The sequence below is a fragment of the Triticum aestivum genome, chromosome 5D (genome assembly GCF_018294505.1).
Source record: "Triticum aestivum cultivar Chinese Spring chromosome 5D, IWGSC CS RefSeq v2.1, whole genome shotgun sequence".
Taxonomy (NCBI): domain Eukaryota; kingdom Viridiplantae; phylum Streptophyta; class Magnoliopsida; order Poales; family Poaceae; genus Triticum; species Triticum aestivum.
Genome location: NC_057808.1, coordinates 515,611,564 through 515,621,223, shown reverse-complemented (window position 1 = coordinate 515,621,223; position 9,660 = coordinate 515,611,564).

Genomic DNA, 9,660 nt, shown 5'->3' with positions numbered 1-9,660 from the left:
ATATAGGCATCACGTCCAGGATTAATAGACTGACTCCTGTCTGCATCTACTACTATTACTCCACACATCGACCGCTATACAGCATGCATCTAGTGTATTAAATTCACGGAGAAATGGAGTAATGCAATAAGAACGATGACATGATGTAGACAAGATCTATTTATGTAGAAATAGACCCCATAGTGTTATCGTTAGTAGCAATGATACATACGTGTCGGTTCCCTTCTGTCACTGGGATCAAGCATCGTAAGATCGAACCCACTACAAAGCACCTCTTCCCATTGCAATATAAATAGATCAAGTTGGCCAAACAAAACCCAAATATCGGAGAAGAAATACGAGGCTATAAGCAATCATGCATATAAGAGATCAAAGAATACTCAAATAACTTTCATGGATAAAAAGATAGATCTGATAAAAAACTCACAGTTCATCCAGTCCCAACAAACACACCGCAAAAAGAGTTACATCATATGGATCTCCAAGAGACCATTGTATTGAGAATCAAACGAGAGAGAGGAAGCCATCTAGCTACTAACTACGGACCGGAAGGTCTACAAAAGACTACTCACGCATCATCGGAGAGGCACCAATGGAAGTGGTGAACCCCTCCGTGATGGTGTCTAGATTGGATCTGGTGGTTCTAGACTCTGCGGCGCCTGGAATTGATTTTCCTCGACTCCCCTAGGGTTTCTGGAATATTGGGGGTATTTATAGAGCAAAGATTTGGTTCAGGGGGCACCCGAGGTGGTCACAACACACCAGGGCGCGCCTGGGCCTCCATGCGCCCCCTGGTGGGTGGTGCTCCCTTCGGAGCACCCCCCAGGCACTTCTCTCGTCCACTGGATATCTTCTGGTCCAAAAAAATCCACAAAAAGTTTCGTTGCGTTTGGACTCCGTTTGGTATTGATTTCCTGCGATGTAAAAAACATGCAGAAAACAGCAGCTGGCACTTGGCACTATGTCAATAGTTTAGTACCAAAAAATGATATAAAATGACTATAAAATGATTATAAAACATCCAAGAATGACAATATAATAGCATGGAACAATCAAAAATTATAGATATGTTGGAGACGTATCAGTCTTTCGTGGGAGTCTCTGTCAGGGTCCCCTCAGCTCGATCAACTGGCGGAGTGGACCTCTCCTGGAAGGCCCCATCCTGGGCGGACTCCCCCTCATCTCTGATTGCAAATGGGGGGTGCTCTTTTGCACCGTCTTTTGCGAGTAAAATTAGTCCCATGTCTTCGCATCGGGGGCTGGGCTAGGGGCTTCCCACTAGATCATTCGTGCTGCTCCCTGCCTGGCCCGTGCCTTCCAGGGACCTCGGCGGCTCCGCATGCCTGAGCTGCTTGGCTCGGTGGACGGGGTCTCCTCCTCCTCTTCCCTCTCAAGGGCAGTAAACAAGATTGAATCAGCAAACCAACAAGTATGCTAGATTCGGATGAGAACGGAGAGTATTGTTCTTACTCTGAGTCCATGAGCATGGAGCCCAGCTCGAACCCCATGGGTGGCGGAGGCGCTCTGCCTCTCTTGAGGACTGGGGTAACAGTACTCCCCTGTAACTTCAAGTCTTGCTTGGGCGGAGGGATCTCCGACGGAGACGAGCTGCTCAAAGAGATCGAATCTGATTGGGAGCTGGAGTCGACCCCCGTGACTGCTCGTCGCTTGGCGGGAGGGGTCTTAGCCTCGGAAAAGCGGGAAGAATGTCAGCACTCCACCTCCGCCCCGCCACCTTTGGAGGTGATCTTCTTTACCTTCTTGGCGAGCCCGGGGGCTGGGGCAGCTGCTCCCCGATCGGGCCGCCTACGAGGACGGGGTTCCAGAATCGGTTCTGGAGCCTGGGGACCCACGGCAAGCCACTCTTCCCCAGGCTGGCCCACCTCCTCGGCGTCGTCCTCTTACTGGGCTCCCGCTGTCGCTGCATATAGAGCCTCAATCCCGGCAGGTTCATCCCCGGCAGGGTCATCCTCGGCAGCCTCTTCCGTGGCTCACCCCTCGCTCCTGCCGTGGGTAGACCCCTCACCTTCAGCTTCCTCCTTCTCTTCCTCCTCCCCTCTTCTGGGCCTTGCTTTCCTGGCGGCCTGAAGCACTTTATCCTCCTCAATCTGTTTCTTGATGAACGCCGCCTCCACCTTGGAGGTGCGCTTGAACATATTGGTCTCCATCCTGGTAGCCCTTTCCTCCAAGCCAGAGAACCACTTGATCTCATCGTCAAGCTCGGGTAATTGCCAGTCGCCCGCAACCCCATGAGAATTGCAATCTAGCATCCATTTCAGAATCTGGTCCCGGGCGGAGTTGATGTTCAGCGGGATAACACTCGCCAGCAATTTGAACAGCCCAAGGCTACCGAACAGCTGTTCGCACAACCAGCCATGGCTGTAAACCGGCAAGTTGTTGGCCAGGCCCGGGTACAGTCACATCCTTTTTGTGGCGTCCCCGTACAGCTAGGCGAACCTGTCCCTTTTCTGCAAAGGCGCGATGCGGCGTCAGAGGAAATCGGCCCCCACCTGCTCGATGGTTAACCCGATGGCTTTTGAGGCAGATGATCCTGTTCAGTGCCGAGCGGAGCCTGTCGTCGGTAAGGCCCACTTCCCTCCAATCGTTGCCGCGCACAATACACTCCGTCCGCGCCTGGCAGAACTCTGGGGCATCCGCATGCTAGATCCAACACCAGTCTGCCCTCCATTCTTCCCACCCGCCATGCTGCTGACCAGTGAGGTAATCCCAACTTTCCCTCGCCATCCGAGGGATCCAACTTACGTTCCCGGAACGGTGGGCTTTGTTCTCCACCCATGGGACAAAGAAGTCTCGGAACAGATCCACATTGGGGGCGGCCCCGACAAAGTTCTCACACAAGTGGGCAAAAATCAGCATGCACGCCACTGCATCCGGCGTGATGTCCAGGAGGTGAAACCCATACACCATCGTCATCGCCTCAAAGAAATCTAAAAACGGGGGTAGAGGCCGCAAAAGAAGTACGCACAGAAAAACCGATATGAATTCGGCGGATCTTCTTCTCCTTCTGGAAAGACCAAGGGTGCCCCATGCCCCTTTGGAACTTCCGTCCCCCACATATATCCGTACCTTGCAACCAGGGCATCACTGTCTAGGTTCGACGGGAAGAAAACCACATCTCCTCGTCGCTTCCTATCCAAATCTGCCGCCCTCTTCTTGTTCCCCTCCACGACCGTCTCCTTCACAGTGGTTCCCTGCTTCCCTTTCACGACAGCGGCTTTCTTTCTCATCTTCTGGAACTTTGGAGGAAATGGAAGGCCGAGCGAGGTGTTAGAAGCATATGTGGGTGCAACCGCGCAAGAACGGGCGCTCTGGCTCGAGGAGGAAGACGATGGAGAAACGGGAGTGAGTGAGCCATGCCTTTCCGCATTTTTTCCCTTTATGAGGAACGAACGTGGGGGCGGAGAGGCTCTTCGCCACTTTCCCTCAGAAAGTTACCATTTTACATTAACTGCTACAGTCCCATGACCCCACGACCTGCGGTAATTACGCGGAGTGGACGTTGGATTGACTGGTCATCATAACACATCGCTGCATGCACAGCATCTCTACGACACGTATCCGTTCACCATTTTGGGGCCTAACCCAACATGCCCAGTGATACTTCTCCAATGTATCTATAATTTTTTATTGTTTCGTGTTATTATATTATCTGTTTTGGATGTTTAATGGGCTTTAATATGCTCTTTTATATTATTTTTGGGACTAACCTATTAACCGAAGGCCCAGTGCCAATTTCTGTTTTTTTACCTATTTCAGTGTTTTGCAGAAAAGGAATACCAAATGGAATCCAAACGGAATAAAACCTTCGCGATGATCTTTCTTGGAACAAACGCAATCCAGAAGACTTGGAGTTGAAGTCTGGAACTCCGCGAGGCAGCCACAAGGCAGGAGGGCGCGCCCAGGGGGTAGGCGCACCCCCCACCCTCGTGGGCCCCACAGAGCTTCACCGACCTATTTCTTTCGCCTATATATACCCTTATACCCTAAAACCATCAAGGGGAGCCACGAAACCACTTTTCCACCGCCGCAACCTTCTGTACCCATGAGATCCCATCTTGGGGCCTTTTCTGGTGATCTGCCGGAGGGGGAATTGATCACGGAGGGCTTCTACATCAACACCATAGCCTCTCTGATGAAGTGTGAGTAGTTTACCACAGACCTTCGGCTCCATAGTTATTAGCTAGATGGCTTCTTCTCTCTCTTTGGTTCTCAATACAAAGTTCTCCTCGATGTTCTTGGAGATCTATTCGATGTAATACTCTTTTGCGGTGTGTTTGCCGAGATCCGATGAATTGTGGATTTATGAACTTGATTATCTATGAATATTATTTCATTCTTCTCTGAATTCTTATATGCAGGATTTGATATCTTTGCAAGTCTCTTCGAATTATCGGTTTAGTTTGGCCTACTAGATTGATCTTTCTTGCAATGGGAGAAGTGCTTAGCTTTGGGTTCAATCTTGTGATATCCTTTCCCAGTGACAGCAAGGGCAGCAAGGCACGTATTGTATTGTTGCCATCGAGGATAAAAAGATGGGGTTTATATCATATTGCCTGAGTTTATCCCTCTACATCATGTCATCTTGCTTAATGCGTTACTCCGTTCTTATGAACTTAATACTCTAGATGCATGCTGGATAGCGGTCGATGTGTGGAGTAATAGTAGTAGATGCAGAATCGTTTTGGTCTACTTGACATGGACGTGATGCCTATGTTCACGATCATTGCCTTAGATATCATCATAACTATGCGCTTTTCTATCAATTGCTCGGCAGCAATTTGTTCACCCACCGTAATACATGCTATCTTGAGAGAAGCCACTAGTGAAACCTATGGCCCCCGGGTCTCTTTCTTATTATATTGCATCTCTTTTATTTACATCGCATCTCATTTACTATTTTGCAATCTTTACTTTTCAATCTATACAACAAAAATACCAAAAATATTTATCATATTATCTTTATCAAATCTCACTTTTGCGAGTGGTCGTGAAGGGATTGACAACCCCTTTATCGTGTTGGTTGCAAGGTTCTTGATTGTTTGTGCAGGTACTAGGTGAATTGCGCGTTGTCTCCTACCGGATTGATACCTTGGTTCTCAAAAACTGAGGGAAATACTTACGCTACTTTGCTGCATCACCCTTTCCTCTTCAAGGGAAAACCAACGCATGCTCAAGAGGAGTGAAACCTCCAACCGAGAAGAACCGGCAAAACCTCGAACATCGAAAACATCATAGAAGATGCGAGTGAACTCCGTTTTCGATGTACTCGAGCTTGTCATCAAGATGACCATAAGCTCCAAAACTCACAAAGAGAAGAACCAAACAAGAACCAATAAAGATGATGCAAGGATGCAATGGTTTGAGCTCTCTATGAACGATACGATCAAGCTACTCATCGAGACCCCCCTTGATAGTACGACAATTGATCCTATAACCCGGTCTCCCAACTACCATCATGAGACCGGTAAAATAGAAAACCTATCAAGAGCAAACCTTTGCCTTGCACATGGTCCACTTGAGCTAGATGATGACGATCTTGACTCCCTCAAGTTGGACCACCTTTCTTGGTTGCATTGGCTCGATGAAGACTAGTTGATTGCTCCCCCATGCTCCACTATGGGTGAGCCACTCTTCCGCACATCTTCACAAGTCCATTGTCACCACAATGGACGGCAAGCTTCAAGCATTTGATCTCTTCATGATGCTTCACTTGAACTTGCACACCGCAACATCTTCACAAGTCCATTGTCACCACAATGGATGGCAAGCTTCAAGCATTTGATCTCTTCATGATGCTTCACTTGAACTTGCAACGCAACCTAACCCCACAAAGAACTCTCACGAAGATCATGGGTTAGTACACAAAGCGTAATTGAAATGCTTACCACACCATGGGATCGCTTGATCCCTCTCGGTACATCTTCTATGCTTTGTGAGTTGATCAAGTTGATTCACTCTTGACTTAGTCTTGATCAACCAACTCTCTTCATTTGGATGATGTCTTGAAGATATACATGTATGATCACACAATCTTCTTCTCCAAGACATGCTTGCAATAAGCTCAACTCTCACATGACCAATCTTTGGATAATTCCTTAATAACACCTTGGTCACCACATAAACTCCTTGAAACCAACACATGAACTTCAAGAAATGCCTATGAACAAATCCTTCAAATATAACTCAAGGCAACCATTAGTCCATAGATATTGTCATTAATTACCAAAACCAAACATGGGGCCACCTTCATAATGCTTTCATACATGTCACTCTTGATTCATTGCACATCCCGGTACACCGTCGGAGGCATTCACTTAGAGTCATATTTTGTTCTAAGTATCGAGTTGTAATTCTTGAGTTGTAAGTAAATAAAAGTGTAATGGTCATCATTATTAGAGCATTGTCCCAGTGAGGAAAGGATGATGGAGACTATGATTCCCCTACAAGTCGGGATGAGACTCCGGACGAAAAAGAAAAAAAAAGAAAAAAAAGAGGCCATAAAAAAAGAGAAAAGGCCCAAATAAAAAAATGAGAGAAAAAGAGAGAAGGGACAATGCTACTATCCTTTTACCACACTTGTGCTTCAAAGTAGCACCATGACCTTCATGATAGAGAGTCTCCTATGTTGTCACTTTTATACTAGTGGGCATTTTCATTATAAGAACTTGGCTTGTATATCCAATGATGGGCTTCCTCAAATTGCCCTAGGTCTTCATGAGCAAGCAAGTTGGATGCACACCCACTTAGTTTCCTTTTGAGCTTTCATACACTTATAGCTCTAGTGCATCCGTTGCATGGCAATCCCTACTCACTCACATTGATATCTATTGATGGGCATCTCCATAGCCTGTTGATACGCCTAGTTGATGTGAGATTATCTTCTCCTTTTTGTCTTCTCCACAACCACCATTCTATTCCACCTATAGTGCTATGTCCATGGCTCACGCTCATGTATTGCGTGAAAATTGAAAATGTTTGAGAACATCAAAAGTATGAAACAATTGCTTGGCTTGTCATCGGGGTTGTGCATGATTTAAATATTTTGCATGATGAAGATTGATACGTCTCCAACGTATCTATAATTTTTGATTGCTCCATGCTATATTATCTACTGTTTTGGACATTATTGGGCTTTATTATTCACTTTTATATTACTTTTGGGACTAACCTATTAATCGGAGGCCCAGCCCAGAATTGTTGTTTTTTGCCTATTTCAGAGTTTCGCAGAAAAGGAATATCAAACGAAGTCCAAACGGAATGAAACATTAGGGAACGTGATTTTCAGAACGAATATGATCCAGGAGACTTGGACCCTACGTCAAGAAACAAAAGAGGAGGCCACGAGGTAGGGGGCACGCCTACCCCCCCAGGGCGTGCCCTCCACCCTCGTGGGCCCCCTGTTGCTCCACCTACGTACTCCTTCCTCCTATATATACCTACGTACCCCCAAACGATCAGATACGGAGCCAAAAACCTAATTCCACCGCCGCAACTTTCTGTACCCACGAGATCCCATCATGGGGCCTGTTCCGAAGCTCTGCCGGAAGGGGAATCGATCACGGAGGGATTCTACATCAACACCATAGCCTCTCTGATGAAGTGTGAGTAGTTTACTTCAGACCTTCGGGTCCATAGTTATTAGCTAGATGGCTTCTTCTCTCTTTTTGGATCTCAATACAATGTTCTCCCCCTCTCTCGTGGAGATCTATTCGATGTAATCTTCTTTTGCGGTGTGTTTGTTGAGACCGATGAATTGTGGGTTTATGATCAAGATTATCTATGAGCAATATTTGAATCTTCTCTGAATTCTTTTATGTATGATTGGTTATCTTTGCAAGTCTCTTCGAATTATCAGTTTGGTTTGGCCTACTAGATTGATCTTTCTTGCAATGGGAGAAGTGCTTAGCTTTGGGTTCAATCTTGCGGTCCTTTCCTAGTGACAGTAGGGGCAGCAAGGCACGTATTGTATTGTTGCCATCGAGGATAACAAGATGGGGTTTTTATCATATTGCATGAATTTATCCCTCTACATCATGTCATCTTGCTTAAGGCGTTACTCTGTTTTTATGAACTTAATACTCTAGATGCATGCTGGATAGCGGTCGATGAGTGGAGTAATAGTAGTAGATGCAGGCAGGAGTCGGTCTACTTGTCTCGTACGTGATGCCTATATACATGATCATACCTAGATATTCTCATAACTATGCTCAATTCTGTCAATTGCTCAACAGTAATTTGTTCACCCACCGTAGAATACTTATGCTCTTGAGAGAAGCCTCTAGTGAAACCAATGGCCCCCGGGTCTATCTTCATCATATTAATCTTCCAACACTTAGTTATTTCCTTTGCTTTTTTACTTTGCTTTTATTTTACTTTGCATCTTTATCACAAAAATACCAAAAATATTATCCTATCATATCTATCAGATCTCACTCTCGTAAGTGGCCGTGTAGGGATTGACAACCCCTTATCGCGTTGGTTGCGAGGATTTATTTGTTTTGTGTAGGAACGAGGGACTCGCGCGTAGCCTCCTACTGGATTGATACCTTGGTTCTCAAAAACTAAGGGAAATACTTACGCTACTTTGCTGCATCACCCTTTCCTCTTCAAGGGAAAACCAACGCAGTGCTCAAGAGGTAGCAATGATAGAGCATAGCCAGACTATATGATTTTGTAGGGATAACTTTCTTTGGCCATGTTATTTTGAGAAGACATGATTGCTTTATTAGTATGCTTGAAGTATTATTGTTTTTATGTCAATATTAAACTTTTGTTTTGAATCTTTCGGATCTGAACATTCATGCCACAATAAAGAAAATTACATTAATAAATATGCTAGGTAGCATTCCACATCAAAAATTCTGTTTTTATCATTTACCTACTCGAGGACGAGCAGGAATTAAGCTTGGGGATGCTTGATATGTCTCCAACGTATCTATAATTTTTTATTGTTCCATGCTATTATATTATCTGTTTTGGATGTTTAATGGGCTTTAATATGCTCTTTTATATTATTTTTGGGACTAACCTATTAACCGAAGGCCCAGTGCCAGTTTTTGTTTTTTTGCCTATTTCAGTGTTTTGCAGAAAGGGAATACCAAACGGAATCCAAACGGAATGAAACCTTCGCGATGATCTTTCTTGGAACAAACGCAATCCAGAAGACTTGGAGTTGAAGTCTGGAACTCCGCGAGGCAGCCGCGAGGCAGGAGGGTGCGCCCAGGGGGGGTAGGTGTGCCCCCACCCTCGTGGGCCCCACAAAGCTCCACCGACCTATTTCTTTCGCCTATATATACTCTTATACCCTAAAACCATCAGGGGGAGCCACGAAACCACTTTTCCACCGCCGCAACCTTCTGTACCCGTGAGATCCCATCTTGGGGCCTTTTTCGGCGATCTGCCGGAGGGGGAATCGATCACGGAGGGCTTCTACATCAACACCATAGCCTCTCCGATGAAGCGTGAGTAGTTTACCACAGACCTTCAGGTCCATAGTTATTAGCTAGATGGATTCTTCTCTCTCTTTGGTTCTCAATACAAAGTTCTCCTCGATGTTCTTGGAGATCTATTCGATGTAGTACTCTTTTGCGGTGTGTTTGCCGAGATCCGATGAATTGTGGATTTATGAACTTGATTATC